Source organism: Pinus tabuliformis, chromosome 3_1 (assembly GCF_031772625.1).
Source record: "Pinus tabuliformis cultivar Carrire ecotype Pingquan chromosome 3_1, CPIR1, whole genome shotgun sequence".
NCBI classification, from domain to species: domain Eukaryota; kingdom Viridiplantae; phylum Streptophyta; class Pinopsida; order Pinales; family Pinaceae; genus Pinus; species Pinus tabuliformis.
The window spans coordinates 447,237,994-447,254,823 of NC_142301.1; the positions used below are offsets into that span (position 1 = coordinate 447,237,994).

The 16,830-nt window shown below is 36.6% G+C and overlaps 1 pseudogene; it reads left to right on the forward strand.

Moving 5' to 3' along the window:
* The first annotated feature begins 3,667 nt into the window (after window positions 1-3,667).
* LOC149187671 (putative eukaryotic translation initiation factor 5-2) overlaps window positions 3,668-16,830 on the forward strand; it is a 191,030-nt pseudogene continuing 177,867 nt past the window's right edge.

Consider the following 16,830-nt stretch of genomic DNA (forward strand, 5'->3'; position numbering starts at 1 on the left):
TAAGTGGGTTATACTAATAACAATAAGGGGTTACACTAGTAGTATAGGGGCCTAACATGCCCCTTTCCTTAAAAAAGTGTTATCCTCAACGCTTGAGTAGTTCTTGATGCTTATGTATAAAATTATTGTCCTCCCATGTGGAATATTCAGCAGGTAAGTTCTTCCACTTGATGATATACTCTGATATTGATCGATTTCGTAGCTGTCGGGTTCTTGTTTCTGTGACTGCTCCAGGTTCTAATATGATTTTTCCTTCCTCTTCAATTTCTCGCAATATTGTTTGAATTGGGATCTTTTGCAACTTTTGAATAAGTGGCCATACTTCTTCATCCTTCTTCCATTCATCCCTTGCTTCGTTTATCCAATCTGGTTGGATAATATAAATAGCACAAAACAATGCTTCCACATCCTCGTCCTTGAAGAGTCTTCCCATTCGGTAAGGTTGCCATTTTTTAAGTGCATGTAGTATTGCCAACATTTCCTTCTCATAAATAGCTTGCTTGAGATGTAGCGGTAAAAATAACCAATCACCTACATCAAAACATTTTTCACTACGATGTTGATCTACCTGTTGTTTCATTTGATTTTGCACAGAAGTGGCGTTATCCTTTAAAAGTTGGAGAACTTGTTGTTGATGCTTGATGTGATCTTTAACTGCTTGAACCTTTTTCTTCTTGATATGTCCTTCTATCTCTAGAGGTTGAGGAGTGGTAATTTCTTCCAATCCTTTACAAGATATGGTTGGATTCATTTCTTGATGCTCAATGTGATCTTTCACTTCTTGAACATTTTTCTTCTTGATATGTCCTTCTATCTTGATAGTTTGAGGAGTGGTAATTTCGAATAATGAATTACAAGATATGGTTGGATTCATTTCTTCTTTCTTGATGTGATCTTTCACTTCTTGCACCTTTTTCTCCTTGATATGTCCTTCTATCTTCAGAGTTTTAGGAGTGGTAATTCTTGCCAATGCTTTACAAGATATGGTCTGATTCATTTCTTCTTTCTCTCGGGTGGGGTCCTGACATATATCTTCTTCTTTTGATGTTTCTTTATCCTTTTCTTCCTCCTCTTCATATTCTATGTAAAATAATTTCTTCTCAACACACTTATGACCTTTAGTGTGTTTGCTATCACAATTGTAACAAAGACCTTTTTCTCTTTTTTCTTCCAATTGTTGTGGTGTAACCCTTGTAGGTTGTGGAAGGCTAAGAGAAACAACACTTCCATCTTTATAGTTGTGAGGGGTACGCTTCCTGGTTTCCATAATTTTGCTTTCCACTATGTCACAAAGCCCTTTTACTCTTTCTAATTGTTGTGGTGTTGCTCTAAAGAAGGTGTTGCTCTTTGTATCCTCATAATGTGCTATCATTTCCTCCATGAAAATTGACCACGTAACAAGTTGTTTACGAGAACAAAGCCCTTTGTACCATAAAAATTGATCTGGTTCTAAATATGAAGATTCGATACATACCTTTTGTAACAGTTGTACACCATGTAGATAAAAATAGTGCTCCATTTGAAGTATCCAATTTACCGGATCCTTGCCATCAAACTTCCTCATCTTGCTTTTTATTGATTTTAGGAGCTCGACCTTGAAACGACTGTAACTCTGTACTTTTGGATCTTTAAGTTCTAAAATTGCAACCTGTAGTAGCCTTCTATGTCCTATTTCCAGTGCCACTAGTCTGATCCAAATTGGATTCTTCAAGAAAGAGTTATGCACAATCTCCCGCAGTGACCTGATTGTAGACTAGTTCAGTAGAACGAAATTGTATGAAGTACCATGTGTCACTGTTTCAAGCTTTGACTCTGAAAAATATATAACAGAAAACTACAATCCGTCCTCTTTCTGTACCTTCTTTCGAAATTTCAATCCGATGCTCAAAAAGAATGTTATGACGATTTTCCCCAGGTCACCTATTTGGAATGTAATTCAGGAGTCTACAAAAAGACTAAATTCCTTAGATCATATCTCCGCAAATATCTCGTGAAAAGATCTGAAATCCAGACCCAAGGTTCAACACGATTTCTTGTCAAATGGGTTTTTTTTACGACTACTGAAACATCACAGAAAAAACGTTATAACGAAAATTCTACGATGACCTGTTTGGAGCAGTGAAACCCTAAAATCCAAAGCTCTAATACCAAATGTTATGAAACCAGCTCAAGAAAAGATAGAAAAGATAGATCAACACCTTAAAATTTAGCCTCTTTGAGGGGGAAACCTCCTTTACATTACATAACTGAACAATTCTTGGATGATACAAATGAAAAGACCTCCATTCTATATATAGGAGTCTAAGGGGTCATAACATAATCGGAGCCGACATAGCAATAATAAAGTAAGGGCACAATAATAACAATAGTGGGCTTCTATGGGGCACAATAATAACAATATGGGCACTGCATGGGTACATAAATATAATAAGTGGGTTACACTAATAACAATAAGGGGTTACACTAGTAGTATAGGGGCCTAACATAATTCCCACCATGACTTGGACCTCAAATTTCATATATGTCTTCTAGGTGTCTATGAGGATGGATGTTCTTAACCATCAAGAACTCTGATAGAAACTGCCAAATTAGACTCAATTCCAATTAGGTTTCCAAGGGTTGTGTTCTTATCATAGAAGAAGGACTTGGTTGACTGCCATCCATCAACAAACTCATTATTCATTAATAATTTTGGGGAGAAAGATCTAAACCTTAAACATCAGAATATAAAATGTTATCGATGTGTGTGTCTATTAGGGAAATGTGGAATTTTACCTCGACGTCTAAATCTGATGAACAATTTGAAGAAATACTTGGAGAAACAACTATCAAAACATGCGCAAGGTCGGGGATCATACCACATAACACAAATTACCTTTGGCTTAGATGCCAAGTCTGACGAGTAAATGTTCCGCCAAAATCACCCTGTCGATTTGCACCAACTTCATCCCTCTTTCAGTCAAGTTGTTTGGCTGGGTCAAGCCACAAATTGAGTGTAACCCTCGTGGATAATTTAATCCACTAGATACCTTACGAGTGAACCTAAGTCCATGCCTTTTGTAGTAATGCTATTTTTCTGGGTCATACCAGAAAAGGAATGGAAGTCTTTTGCATAGCTCAATCCTATATCTCATGTAGCAGTGAATGAAAGCTCCTCCACCAAAGACATTAGTGTATAGTCTCCAAATTATTGATGCTTTTATAACTTGAAGTTTCCTTAATATTTTCCATTTTTCCTCATATAAAATATTTTAACTTGTCTCTAAACTCTAGAGACATATGACCTTAGATATTAAGCTAGTGAGTGGAGGAGATGATCCATAAACTTGTGTCAATGTCTGAAATTTAGAGGGTGTATTGAATGAAATCAAGTATCTCTATTTGTTACTTCTATTTGATAATGTGAACTTTTTTAATAGATCTCATAGTTATGCCTATGGCATGGGAACAAAGCTCTAGTTTTAGATACATTTTGTTGGATAGAATATAATGTGGGTATGATAGAATGTCTTTATATTGATATGAGATCGATTACTAATGTAGAATGTGAGCTCCACTAGGTCCTACATTGGTGCCTTCCTCGGTCGTGTATCTAACAGAACAAAAATTTCACGATTCACATTATATGGGAAAAGATACCATGTTCCCAAGAATGATGGAAACAATAATGGCTCTCCAAAATACTAGTGTGAGAAACTGTGATGATGCTTTCTATAGATACAAGATTATGAAAATGCTTACCAAAATAGAAAATTGGGGCAATGGCTTCAAGACCAATATTTTAAATATAGTAGATGTGGCAAAATCTCTTAGAAGGAAACATTCTTACAAGATGAAGTTCTTTGGTAGATGTGGCAAAAGCTCTTGGAAAGAAACCTTCTTACATGATGAAATTATTTGGATGTGAATTGGGTTCCTAGTCAAAGTTTAACAATAATACTAGAACTTCTAGTGTTAATGGCTCCCATGACAATGCAAACATTTTTCTTTGCTCGAATTTTTTATAAAAATATATGCATATTTCTATGGATGTGGAAATATAGAAACACAGATTCTAATATCAAAGACACAAATGATATCCCTATGATGTGTTGCATGTGGTTACATTACTGATGTAGATATGAGGGACAAGTTCGCTACTTTGATTTTGAAAAATCCTCCGGAACAAAAGAAGGGAGGAAAAGATAAGAAGTCATTGAGGAGGGATGAAAATGAATGACATTCAAAACAAGGGGAATCTTTAGATGAAGAATAAAATAAAAGCAAGAAAGATTCAAACAAAAAGAAAAATAACCATGTGAATTCAAAGGTGTCAAAGAACTCTTCTCATGGGGATGATCAATCTCCTCAAGGGAGCTAGGATGACCATGATGAGGACGCTGACACTGACGCTGATGATGATGATGGAGTGGAATGGCAGACTATCACCTATTTATGCAAACTGCAATATTGTTGGCCCATATGCATTATGGTTTCAATTTACCATTTTTTGTATTTTTCCCTTTTGTTTTGTATTTGACTTATATAATAGCAAAACAAAGTTCTTAATATTTTGTATGCTTTCACCAGTTTCAAATTGTTGAATTGGTTTTCTCTATTAAGTGCATCGTTGACTTTGGTCTAGATGTTGCAAGCAACACTTTCAGTCTAGATGTTGCAAGCAACACTTTAACTATCAATCCTACTCTTTCCAATGTTATTCCTGCTATTGCCTTACAACATTTCCTTTGCAACATTTGGTGCAATTGCTTGTTCTTAGGTGGATCTTGGAGATTTATCCTCAATGGAATATGCTATAATATTAGTAGTAGTATACACAGATCAAGGCTTTAGATTTCTCTTCAAGTTAGTTATGTTTTTTTTAATTTAATTTATTTGAAATTAATTAATTAAAAAGAATGTTATATAAACAAGTGTCATAGTGTGTATGTGGCATTGATAAGTCATATAAACAAGTGGCACAGTGTGTATGTATTGGCCCATGGTATTGCAACAAAAGTTATTTACTAATTAAGAATTTCCATGGTAAATTGGGGTGATTTTCCATTGTTAAGAATATTATTTATTTAATATAATAATAATAATAATAATAATAATAATAATAATATAACTTTGTTAACCTTTATGGTTGTTCTTAATGTGGACAATGTGAGATGCATTTTGATGCGTGGATTTTAAGTCCATTAAAGATGGTTTACCATTTTACCATCCACAAAATGTTTCTTAATCAAGGTAGAGGGTTTACAATGCATGAAATGTGGGGAAATAGTCCAAATTATCATGTTTTCATTTCCAACATCCAAAAAAAAAAAACCATTTCCGATGTCACACAAATGATTCTCTTGGAAAAAAGGCTATGTAATTAAGGTTTATGATTTACCTAGTTTACCATCCCTAAAATGTGAGAATTACCCCATATTTCATACTTTCATTCTAAATTAGAAAAATATCTATATTTAAAATCATTTAACAATTTTTAATAAACTTAAAAATTAAATTGTTTACCAATTCCCAAATTTGTGGACGAGGTCATGACTTACGGAGACAACAAGGTTCAATTTTTTGTGCCAGTAATTTGTAGACCAGGTCAAGACACCTTTTAATAAGGTTCAAACTTTCTGACTATTAATTTGTGGACTGGGTCAAACCCTTACCTATCCCACACATGACCCGTGCCCATCTAACACGTGCCTCACCTGCCTCGTCTTAACGGTTAAATATTTAAGTAGATCAAAATCTCTCACCCAAATTTGACTACCTCGTTATTTTACATATGATTCACGATTTCTACTAGGCAAGTATCGATCAATGTTCTGATTGATCTCACTGTTTTAGGATCGATCTATCACTATCTTTTCTGTAAGTAACGGGTTCATGATTTGGTCCGAGGACAATGTGAGGCATTTTATTAGTGTTGACGAATTTATGTTTTTACTTAAGGTTTTCATTATGATGAATTTACATTTTTACTATACATTTCCATCCACACCAATAACAGGTTGTAATTCAAAACCTGTGGATCAAGCCATATATTGATTATAAGCTACTTTTGTTTTGTACCCTATTTGATTTCTCACAATCTATTTTCAGTAAAGGATTAATTCAATTCTCTATGATGTTAATATCAGTTTTTTAACCTTTTGTTTAATTTCTTTTATTTCAGGACAAATCTAGCACCATGCTGTGTACGTCAAAGAGGTCAGCACTGTGTAGGTCAAAGAGGCTAGCACTCCCACGAGAGGTGGAGATCATCCCTAATCTCCCAGATGATATAGCTCGAAAATGTTTGCTTAGAGTGCCCTACAAGTGGCACTCTACACTCAAACTGGTGTGCAGAAAATGGAATGAGATAGTGAGCGACCCCAAGTTCTACAAGGACCGAATGACCACCGGAACAACCGAACAGTTGATATGTATGATCCAGGTGGGTTTGCAAGGCATAGTAGTATTACACCATGTCACGCTCACCTGGGATATCCTACGTCAGAATCCTGATTTCCCTATTTTTATTCGAAGTATACCAATGTTCGATGAGTGCGCTTGCGTTAAGGGGAAGCTAGTTAGCGGAATTTTTATTAGTTTATATTTTTGACTTCGCTTCTGCCAAATCGACATGCAAAAGGTAATCTTCCTTACGGGGCTCATCTATTGAGAACGGCGAAACTGTTTTGTCCACAGCAGAGGTTTATTGTGGAAGAAGACAGATGGGAAATTCTTCCTCCAATGACCCAACAACGATTCGGGTGTCAAGGATTTTTTCTGAGAGAAAAATTCTTTGTATTCCGCCAATTTTTTGATCCAAAGACGGGCGTCTGGACAAGGGTGGATAATATGTGGAGATTCGAACGATCGTTCAAGTTGTCGTGCATAGTTGCTTCTGGGCACTTGTATACATCCACAGAAAATCAGTTGATGAAATATAATGCTGAAGAAAACGATTGGGTTATTCAAAGCGTTCTTCCTGCACAATTTCCTGAAATTTCCAGTACTGCAGAGTGGCGGGGCCATATTTTTGTGTGTAAACCCAGTAGCGATTTTCTCTGTCCTCGTCAGTTTTGTCATCTGTTGAACCCGTTGACTAAGGAGTCTATTGAATTCGATTTTCTCTGTCCTCGTCAGTTTTGTTATCTGTTGAACCCGTTGACTAACGAGTCTATTGAATTCGAAGTACCCGAAAACTTTGTTGGTGAAACTATGCATGCTGCAACAGTGGAGATCTGAATATCGTCTCCAGTTGAAAAGGTTTCCACCCTCTCTGCTAATTTTATCGCGTCTTTTTGTATCTTTGTGGTTTCCAGCCTCGCTGTTATCCAGTCTCTTTGGATCTTTGTATTTGGTTCCTATTTAATTCAATTCACGATTCAAAAATGAGTTTGCTTCCCATTTAATTAAATTCAGGTTGGAAAAAGATGCGTTTTAGAAATTTTGAAAAATAACTATAATGAAGAAAAAATAAATTTGTTTTAATAAAATATTAAAAATAAATAAACAATATAAAAGTTTTATAATTTGATAAGCAGTTTTATAATTGTATTTAGAGATTTAGTATGGTCGATAGGTTGCAATGTGTTATAATTTTATTTTATTTTATTTATTCAAATTATACTAAAAAAGATAAAAACAAAATTAAAATAAAACAATTAATTTATTGTTGGTAGTTTTTGGATTCCAAATTTTGAATATAATATTTTAAAATATAATATATTCATCTTATGTTGGGTTCTCTAGTCAATATGCTAGAGAAATGTAAAGTAATTTAATGTAACGTAAACATTTTGATTTGGTAAAAACAAATTAAAATATGGTAGAGATGTGTAGCTTAATATAATGTAAACATTTTAATTTGGTGTAAATAAACTAAAAATAACCCTATAAAATTTAAATAATAATAAAATAGAAAAAGCTTCATGGTATGAAGAACCCATGGTATTCAAGTGGAATATAACCTATTTAAGGGGGGAATTAAAGTATCCTAGATCCATCTTAGTTTGATGTTATATTTAGATAAATAATTAGCTATAGAAACGGATGGTGTTGAATCCATGTGGCATGTAAAGGTGGTATTTTCAATGACCCTAGGTTTTTTTTTGTATGTTTTGTTTCTAGCATTGAATGGATGAATACAAAATGTGTATGTGTAGAAGCTTGTTCATTCTAATGGCTTCTTTGATGATCACTTTAGAATAACATATGTAATATATTCTTATAATTTGTGTAGTAATGTAAGTTTAGAAATGAAAAAACTTAACTATGAAAGTGAGCTAGGGTGGTAGTGGATTGTGGGGAAAATATTAGGTAACATGTCATTATTACATTTTATCTACAATATTTGCCTACCACCATCCACTTTTTACAAGGTTGGAAGAAATATTGGGTAAAATATAATGCTATAATATTACATTTTACTCAATATTTCCCCTCATTTGGTCCACTTTTTATATTTGAAATTTAAAAGTAATCAAACTCAACTATAAAATTATAAGGGTGAGGGTAAATATTTAACAATATTTAATATTTAGGCTCGCCATTTTTACTAAGTGGGAGTGGTAATAAATATTACGTAAAATATAGTAATTTAATATTATATTTTATCCAAGATTTCCTCTCACCCGTTTCACTTTTTATTAAAAAATGTCTTTATATTTGAGGTTCATAAGTAAACTTAACTCCTATTTAAACATTTGATTCCAGTATGGTATAGATGTTGTAATGTTTAACATTTTGACCCAATCAAAATAAAATAAAAAACAAATTAATAAAATAAAGAAAATGAATTAGAAAATTAGGGAATCCATAGAGATTGAAAGACGACCTAATAATCTTAATAGGGATGCCTAGTGGAAAATCAATAGTTGTTGGATTCCAACCCTTTCTGTCACGCCCCTACACCTGCGGTGATCTTCCAACCGCTTGTAGTGAGGTGCGGCACCATTGAACGCTTTCTTTTTAACAATACTAATGTTTATGGGCTACACCTATTCCAACATAAACTTAGTTAACTTGTGTTCTTATAACTGAGTAAGGTGTTATCCTTTATACTTTAACAAAGAACATTCTCAATCATCAACCATGAACAATAAACCGAGAACAATACACAAATATAAAGGGAGGGGCAACTCCCGGTAAAGTCCGCCCAACAATTTATTATAACAGCTTCTTCAATTTTACAATACAAGTGTGCTTGACAACTTCAAGCCAACACTTAGAATAATCTTACAACAGGCATAGAACAACCTTATACACCATCACATGCACCCTTACACAAAGAAGAATGCCCACCTGGGCCACCTATCTCACTTTCTCAAGTCGTGCACATGACCTGCACCTCGGCACACTTGCCTCATCCAAACCAGCACTCAAAACCCAAGTCTGAACTCACAACCGAACTCCAACACCTCAAACCATAAGAATACACCTACCTCGCACTTGGGCTGAACAACGCATGAGTTATGCATTTTCCCCTTCCAAAACTGCACAGGTTTTACCCCTTATGCGTTAGAGACTTGAGCGAGGTCGCTTGGTTTAAATGAGCTCCAAGCTCACCTTATTTATATGAAACTCAACGTGTGGTTGGAAGGGGGTGTCCAGCCTTAAGGCCGACCCCACAAACCAACACATCACGCCCATATGTGCACTTACACACGTCGGCCCAACTCCATTTGCCATCGCATATAAACAAGGATCAACACTTAGCCATTTTAGCGTCTTTTCCCTATCGTCGCATTTCTGTTCACCGAAACATCACAGCCAACTCGCAGAAACGTCGCACCATCATGTGCGCTCACCCGCCGTGCACCCGTGCCCGCCCGTGCGTCCGCACCCGCCCGCGCCTGCCCGTGCGCCCACGCCCGCGTGCGCGCCCTTGTGCAGCTCGACTCGCCGGTCGCCCGCACCCGCGCCCATCATGCACGTCGTCTTGCCCGGCGCCCAACCGCGCTCGCAACCGGAGGTCCTTACATTCTCCTCCACTTGAAATCGTTGTCGTCCTCGACAACATACCATCTCGGTAGCTCTCCACCAAGATCATCATCATTCAGGATGTCGACCTTTCTACACAAGGCAAACATCCTTGCAACATGTGTAGAGACTCTTTCTCCACTATGTCTCGGCCTAGTGACCACTGCCTCCAAGCTCACCATCCATAATCCATGCTCAGGTCCATGGAAACTCTATCCATCTCATCTGCAACATGTTGTCCATATCAAACCGACTCTTGATGTGCCCCATTCAGGTCCATGAAGCCCTCTCCATCATCTGCAATGTGCCACCCTCAAGTGTTCATTCAACTCTCGATGTGCCCCATTCAGGTCCATGAAGCTCCCTCCATCATCTGCAATGTGCCATCCTCAAGTCTTCATTCAACTCTCGATGTGCCCCATTCAGGTCCATGAAGTCCTCTTCATCATCTGCAATGTGCCATCCTCAAGTCTCCAATCTGATCAACTCTTGATGTGCCCCATTCAGGTCCATGAAGTCCCCTTCATCATCTGCAATGTGCCATCCTCAAGTTCCCATGTCACACTAGCAAGTCCTCTTGCATAACATTCCTGCCCTAGCACCTTGTTAGGATGCCCCTTGACATCTCTACAAGTGCTTCCACACAATGTCCTTGCATAGGTCTCTGCCATGCTCCATGTCTTCAAGTCTCCAACCTGATGTCCATGACTAAGTTGCCCATGTAGTCAACCAAGTAGACACATCACAACATCTGGCCATCCCATCCAAGTCTTCAACTTTCGGTTTAGTGAACTCGGTCACCTAACCATCTCATCATCATCGCATCATCATGTCATGAGTCCCTCCACCATAGCTCCTCCACCAAAGTGTCCATCAAGACTATCTCTTGGTCTCGGCCATGAGAAGTCCACCCAAACACCACAAGTGTGTGCCCTCCTCAACCTGTCCATGAGTCATGTCGGGCACTTAGCCAATTCTCCATATGGCTAAAGCATGACTCAATCTTCCACAACGATCATCAAGTTCCACCCTTGTCCCAGGTCCTTGCACCTTCCATCACAAGGTCACAAGTAACCCCAACAAGCTTTCCAACAACTGACAATCCCTGTTCATCAACATGAGGCTCCTCCTCATTCAACCATGTTGGCAAACTGCACGATCCTGGCTTAACTTGATCATCCTCAAGTTCATCCTCCATTGTAGTCATGTCTGCAACATCTTCAATCACCACGCCTTCCTCTTTCATGTTGTCACAACCTGCAACCTCACCTTGCTCCATTTTCCAACTGAGTTGAAGAAGCTCTTCCTCAACATCCTTCTCCAAGGCTTCAAGCTCTTCACGGATTCGGGGCCTCTCTTGTTTTAACCTCTTAAACTTGTCCAAGGTAAACAAGAGCTTCCTCCTTCCTGCTTCCAAGCTTGCCATGCCTTATTGTCAATCTTCCAAGTGTTCTCACACTTGCTTCACCAACTTTGACCAAGCTCTGATACCAACTGTCACGCCCCTACACCTGCAGTGATCTTCCAACCGCTTGTAGTGAGGTGCGGCACCACCAAACGCTTTCTTTTTAACAATACTAACGTTTATGGGCTACGCCTATTCCAACATAAACTTAGTTAACTTGTGTTCTTATAACTGAGTAAGGTGTTATCCTTTATACTTTAACAAAGAACATTCTCAATCATCAACCATGAACAATAAACCGAGAACAATGCACAAGTATAAAGGGAGGGGCAACTCCTGGTAAAGTCTGCCCAACAATTTATTATAACAGCTTCTTCAGTTTTACAATACAAGTGTGCTCGACAACTTCAAGCCAACACTTAGAATAATCTTACAACAGGCATATAACAGCCTTATACACCATCACATGTACCCTTACACAAAGAAGAATGCCCACCCGAGCCACCTATCTCACTTTGTCAAGTCCTGCACACAACCTGCACCTCGGCACACTTGCCTCGTCCAAACCGGCACTTAAAACCCAAGTCTGAACTCACAACCGAACTCCAACACCTCAAACCATAAGACTGCACCTACCTCGCACTTGGGCTGAACAACGCATGAGTTATGCGTTTTCCCCTTCCAAAACTGCGCAGGTTTTACCCCTTATGCGTTAGAGACTTGAGCGAGGTCGCTTGGTTCAAATGAGCTCCAAGCTCACCTTATTTATATGAAAGTCAACGTGTGGTTGGAAGGCAGTGTCCAGCCTTAAGGCCGACCCCACAAACCAACACATCACACCCATATGTGCACTTACACACGTCGGCCCAACTCCATTTGCCATCGCATATAAACAAGGATCAACACTTAGCCATTTTAGCATCTTTTCCCTATCGTCGCATTTCTGTTCACCTGAAACGTCGCAGCCAACTCGCAGAAACGTCGCACCGTCGTGTGCGCTCACCTGCCGTGTGCCCGTGCCCGCCCGTGTGTCCGCGCCCGCCCGCGCCTGCCTGTGCGCCCGCGCTCGCCCGCGCGCCCTCGTGCAGCTCGACTCACCGGTCGCCCGCACCCGCGCCCGTTGTGCACGTCGCCTTGCCCGACGCCCAACCGCGCTCGCAACCGGAGGTCCTTACACTTTCCTCTTAGCTTCCTCCCTTCGTTTCTCCTTCTCCTCCCTTAGATTTTTATATTTTTTAATTTGCCCCGTTGAGATTGGTTCCTTGATCCCTTCCCTCTTTTTTTTCTTTCCTTCTTAACTAAAAAATACCTTAATTAATATTAAATTCAATTATTCTTAGTACATGAATACATGAAAGCATTTCTATTATTTATTCTTTTTTATAACTAAATATTTTCTTCTCATTTCATTTAAGTTTAATATTGAACCGATTTTTTTTTCCTTTTCTACTTAAAAAATAACCTAATTAAAATTAAATTTGATTATTCATAGTAACTATAACCAAATAAAAAGAAAATCTTCTTTTATAACTTGTTATTTCTTTCACATTTTAGTTAATCTTAATAATTACCATTTTAATTTTTATTTCATTAAAAATTTAGTTTAATTAAATATTTAACCATTTTAATTTTTATTTTATTAAAAAAATTAGTTTATTTTTTATTTTTTTCTAAAGGTCATGTTAGTTAGATAGAAATTAAAATAAATTAATAATAATGAATAAATAATAAATAATTTAATTTTTAGGGTTCGGTTAGTTAGATATTATTATATCACATTAGCTAGATATTAATATTATCTAGTTAGTTATGAGTAAATAAATAACAATTATTTTATTTTAAGGGTGAGATGAGTTCTTCCGAAATTATTTTCAACTCAAAATAAAAAATGTTAAATTAATAATTACATTTATATCGATAATTATCGTTAATTATAATTAATAATTCATCCTGAAACTTCTTTTAAAATGAAAAGAGATTTGATCCCTCTTGGAGCTTGGTAGAGCCAAAGTTAATATGGATCTAAGTTGTATAATTATTTAATTATAGATTTTATATTTTTTTTAATTTTATTAAAAATATTTAATATTCAGATATAATTGTATTAAAAATAAAATAAGTTACTATTATTTTTCAACAATGCATGAATTTATAGTTTTATGGATTAGTGTGATTAAATGACTCCCCTCTAAATTAATATTTTATTTGTGGATAATTCTATAAGATTACATTTTACCAAATATTTCCCCTCAGTTGGTCCATTTTTTATATTTGAAATTTAAAAGTAAACAAACTCAACTATAAAATTATAAGGGTGAGGTGAAATATTTAGTAAAAAGTAATATTTAGGCTCGGGGCAAGCAGAAATATTAGGTAAAATTAACACTCAGTGATACACCAACAATTGTTTTTACCAAGTTTTATTTACCACTATTAGTTTTATTTTGTTTAATCTTAATTGTTAAAAAAATTAGGCTGCCATAATAAGTATTAATTAAAATATTTTGATCAGTTTGTAAAGGAACTAGAGAATCACTTGAATTAACTTCTGAAAACAGTTACAAAGAGTTCTCTCATCTTCTTCCTTCAGAAAGAAAAAGGATAGAACCCTGAAGGGGGTTAGAAGGAGGAAAACTTTACTGTGATTATTTTTTTCCTAGACTCTATCAATAATCATTACTAGGAAAAGTAGATTATGTTATTAACGTTATTATATGATCAGGAAATATTGTCTCTAGATACATTTCATTGCTATCATATTTCTACATGTAATCAGGGCATACAAGAAATAATGACTGTATATCTTTACATAGAAGTGATTACTTACATAAACATTCTAATCATTAGCAACGAAGGGTTTAGTTCAGAGAATCAATATTATTTTCTTGTCCTTCATTATTTAACTGTATCTCTAGATTTTACACATTCCTTTGGAAAACATACACAATATATATAAAACATTGGTACCTTCCTACTTATTTATGATAGAAGAAACCTATATAAATTAATGGACCAAACCATCCTACGAATTTGGATTTCAAGTAGTTGACGAGATAGGGTTTATTGGCTCTTGGTCGAGTTTCTGGAGAGAACTCACCATGAGCCAAGTACCTAGGCTATGTTAAAAGCCTATGTTAAAAACCGTAACCTAACCTTCTAAGTTTTTAATTTGTAACTATAATCGAGTAGGACTGAGATGATTATATTCAGAGACAAAGTACTAACATCCATAGATATATTATCACAGTCGACCCATTTACATAATAAACATTGAAATTCAATTTGGGAAACTAAAACGACACAGAAATAAATGAAAATCTCAATAAATATCTAAAGCCGAGCTATCACCGCGGATTAGATATAAACATTTAATATATATAAATCCTTATACAAAGAAATATACAGTGAGTCTTCTCGTAGAAACTTCCATGGGACGAAAGAGCTAAATCCAAAACTATCGTGTTGATAATGCAAAGGACAACATGTTCAAAATAACTAATCACATTTGCTAGCAATACTAGCATTCTGGCCGTAAGGCTTAGGGGATTAGTTAATTACAATTCTTGAAAACCCTCTGTCAATTGAAGGCCTCTTCTAGAACTCGAAATACCAGGAAAGATCTGAATCAAAAACCCACCTAGACAACGAAGACAGTAAGCTTCAACAGGATCATTGTTGTCACCAAAAACCCCATGTCAGATACAGAGTTTCGAATGATCGATACACGTACCTACACTTGAGAATTCTTGGAATAAGGACCAGAATCGAATAACATCTTGGCTATCAATTGCAATAAAATGAAGAAATTTACTTGGATTGAATATTACCATCCTTTGAGCTGCGAATGAAACCTGTAGATGCACAGTGAGCATTAATGAAAAGCGGAGAATAATCTTAAACATCAAACCCTATGAAAATTGTAGTCTACCTCATGCTGCCACGCGGAATCAACCCACTCCACCGGAATCTCTGAGTCCATTATTTAGTTGTTTCACCTATGCACAAGGGCATCATTAAAACCTCAACAATCATCCATCAAAGCTCATGACAGGATGCACAAAGGATAATAGCAGAGAATCCTTAAACAAAAGACTCCAAAGATATCAGTTAGGAGGGTTTGAATATACCTATAGGGTTGAGAACATAAGTGTGGCCAAGCAATGAACCAGGTTGTCACTCTTTCACCTCTGTCACACTCCCTATGGCAGAGGGAAAGAGTCGAACCATAACACAGCCAAATGACCCCAATCCATGTCTGTTCCAATAAATTAAACTGTTAATTAATTCCGACTTGTGAGGCCATTGATCTCACACCATCGAATGGTGTAGAGAAAGTCTCGCCTAACCCATCCCCTCTGCATTAATGGTATAGCAGTGGCACTGGTAGGAGGACATCAGAAGTCCCTCCATCGCCATGGTGAGATGTCACCACCAGTGAGCCAGTAGGGAGGGACTTTAATTCTTGCATGGATGATTGTACCTGATCGTTTACTATAGTTGTCAGCCTACCTTAGTAATAACGTCTAGAACATTAATAATAATAAATATTTCTATCTTTAATTACGATTATATGGTACAAATGGTATCAGAGCCCACACTCAAACACTAAGACTTCTCGGTTAGTTTAACACAGTCAATTAAGTTACGATGTATAAAATTGATGCAAAAAGAAAAATAAATTGAGTATGGGTGAATATGAACACATAGACAAAGGTTAGTGCTAAGGAATAAGAATGGAGAGGAGCCCCAGATCATCAAACCAATCGGAAGTGCCTTATGTGGAAGCCAACCCAGAAATATGCATACAACTGGCAGAATAATTGGTGTAGACCAACGTTGCCCTACTTGAAACAATGCAACAATTAATGTTAGAGATTATGAACTTGAGGAAAAACAATGAACTGCTAAGGTAGGAGTAGGAAAATATCCTTAAAGGCCTATCCGACTGACAGAATCATTGAGGACTAGACCCGAGTAAAGAGAATAGGGAGAAGACCTCAACTGCCCATCATGGGGAAGATAATGAAGAATCAGCAGAAGGCCATAAGGAGGAGGAAGAGGGGCACTCAGATAACGTTTCCGATCAATGAAAGACAAAAATATAGAAGATAGAATTACAAGGTGAGTTCAAGAAAATAAAGCCATCGTTGTTTGAAGGAGAATTTGAAGAAGCAACAGAAGCCTAGTTGATCAACTGATGAGCCCCATCATTGGGTAATTATATGCACCATAATTCACCTCCTAGCTTAGTCAAGCCAACTCTTCTCATAACTTGTTACATGTTTTGAATATATTTTGTTTAATGAGATGAGTTAAAGTGAAATAGTATGCCTAGTAGACTAATATGCATTGAATGTTGGTTAGGAAGAGAAAATCAAGGGATTTCTACAAGACTAAGGTTTGAAACTCGAATGGGACAAGGGAGAGAGATTTTAGGAGGTAAATGTTGAAAAATGGCAACAAGAAAT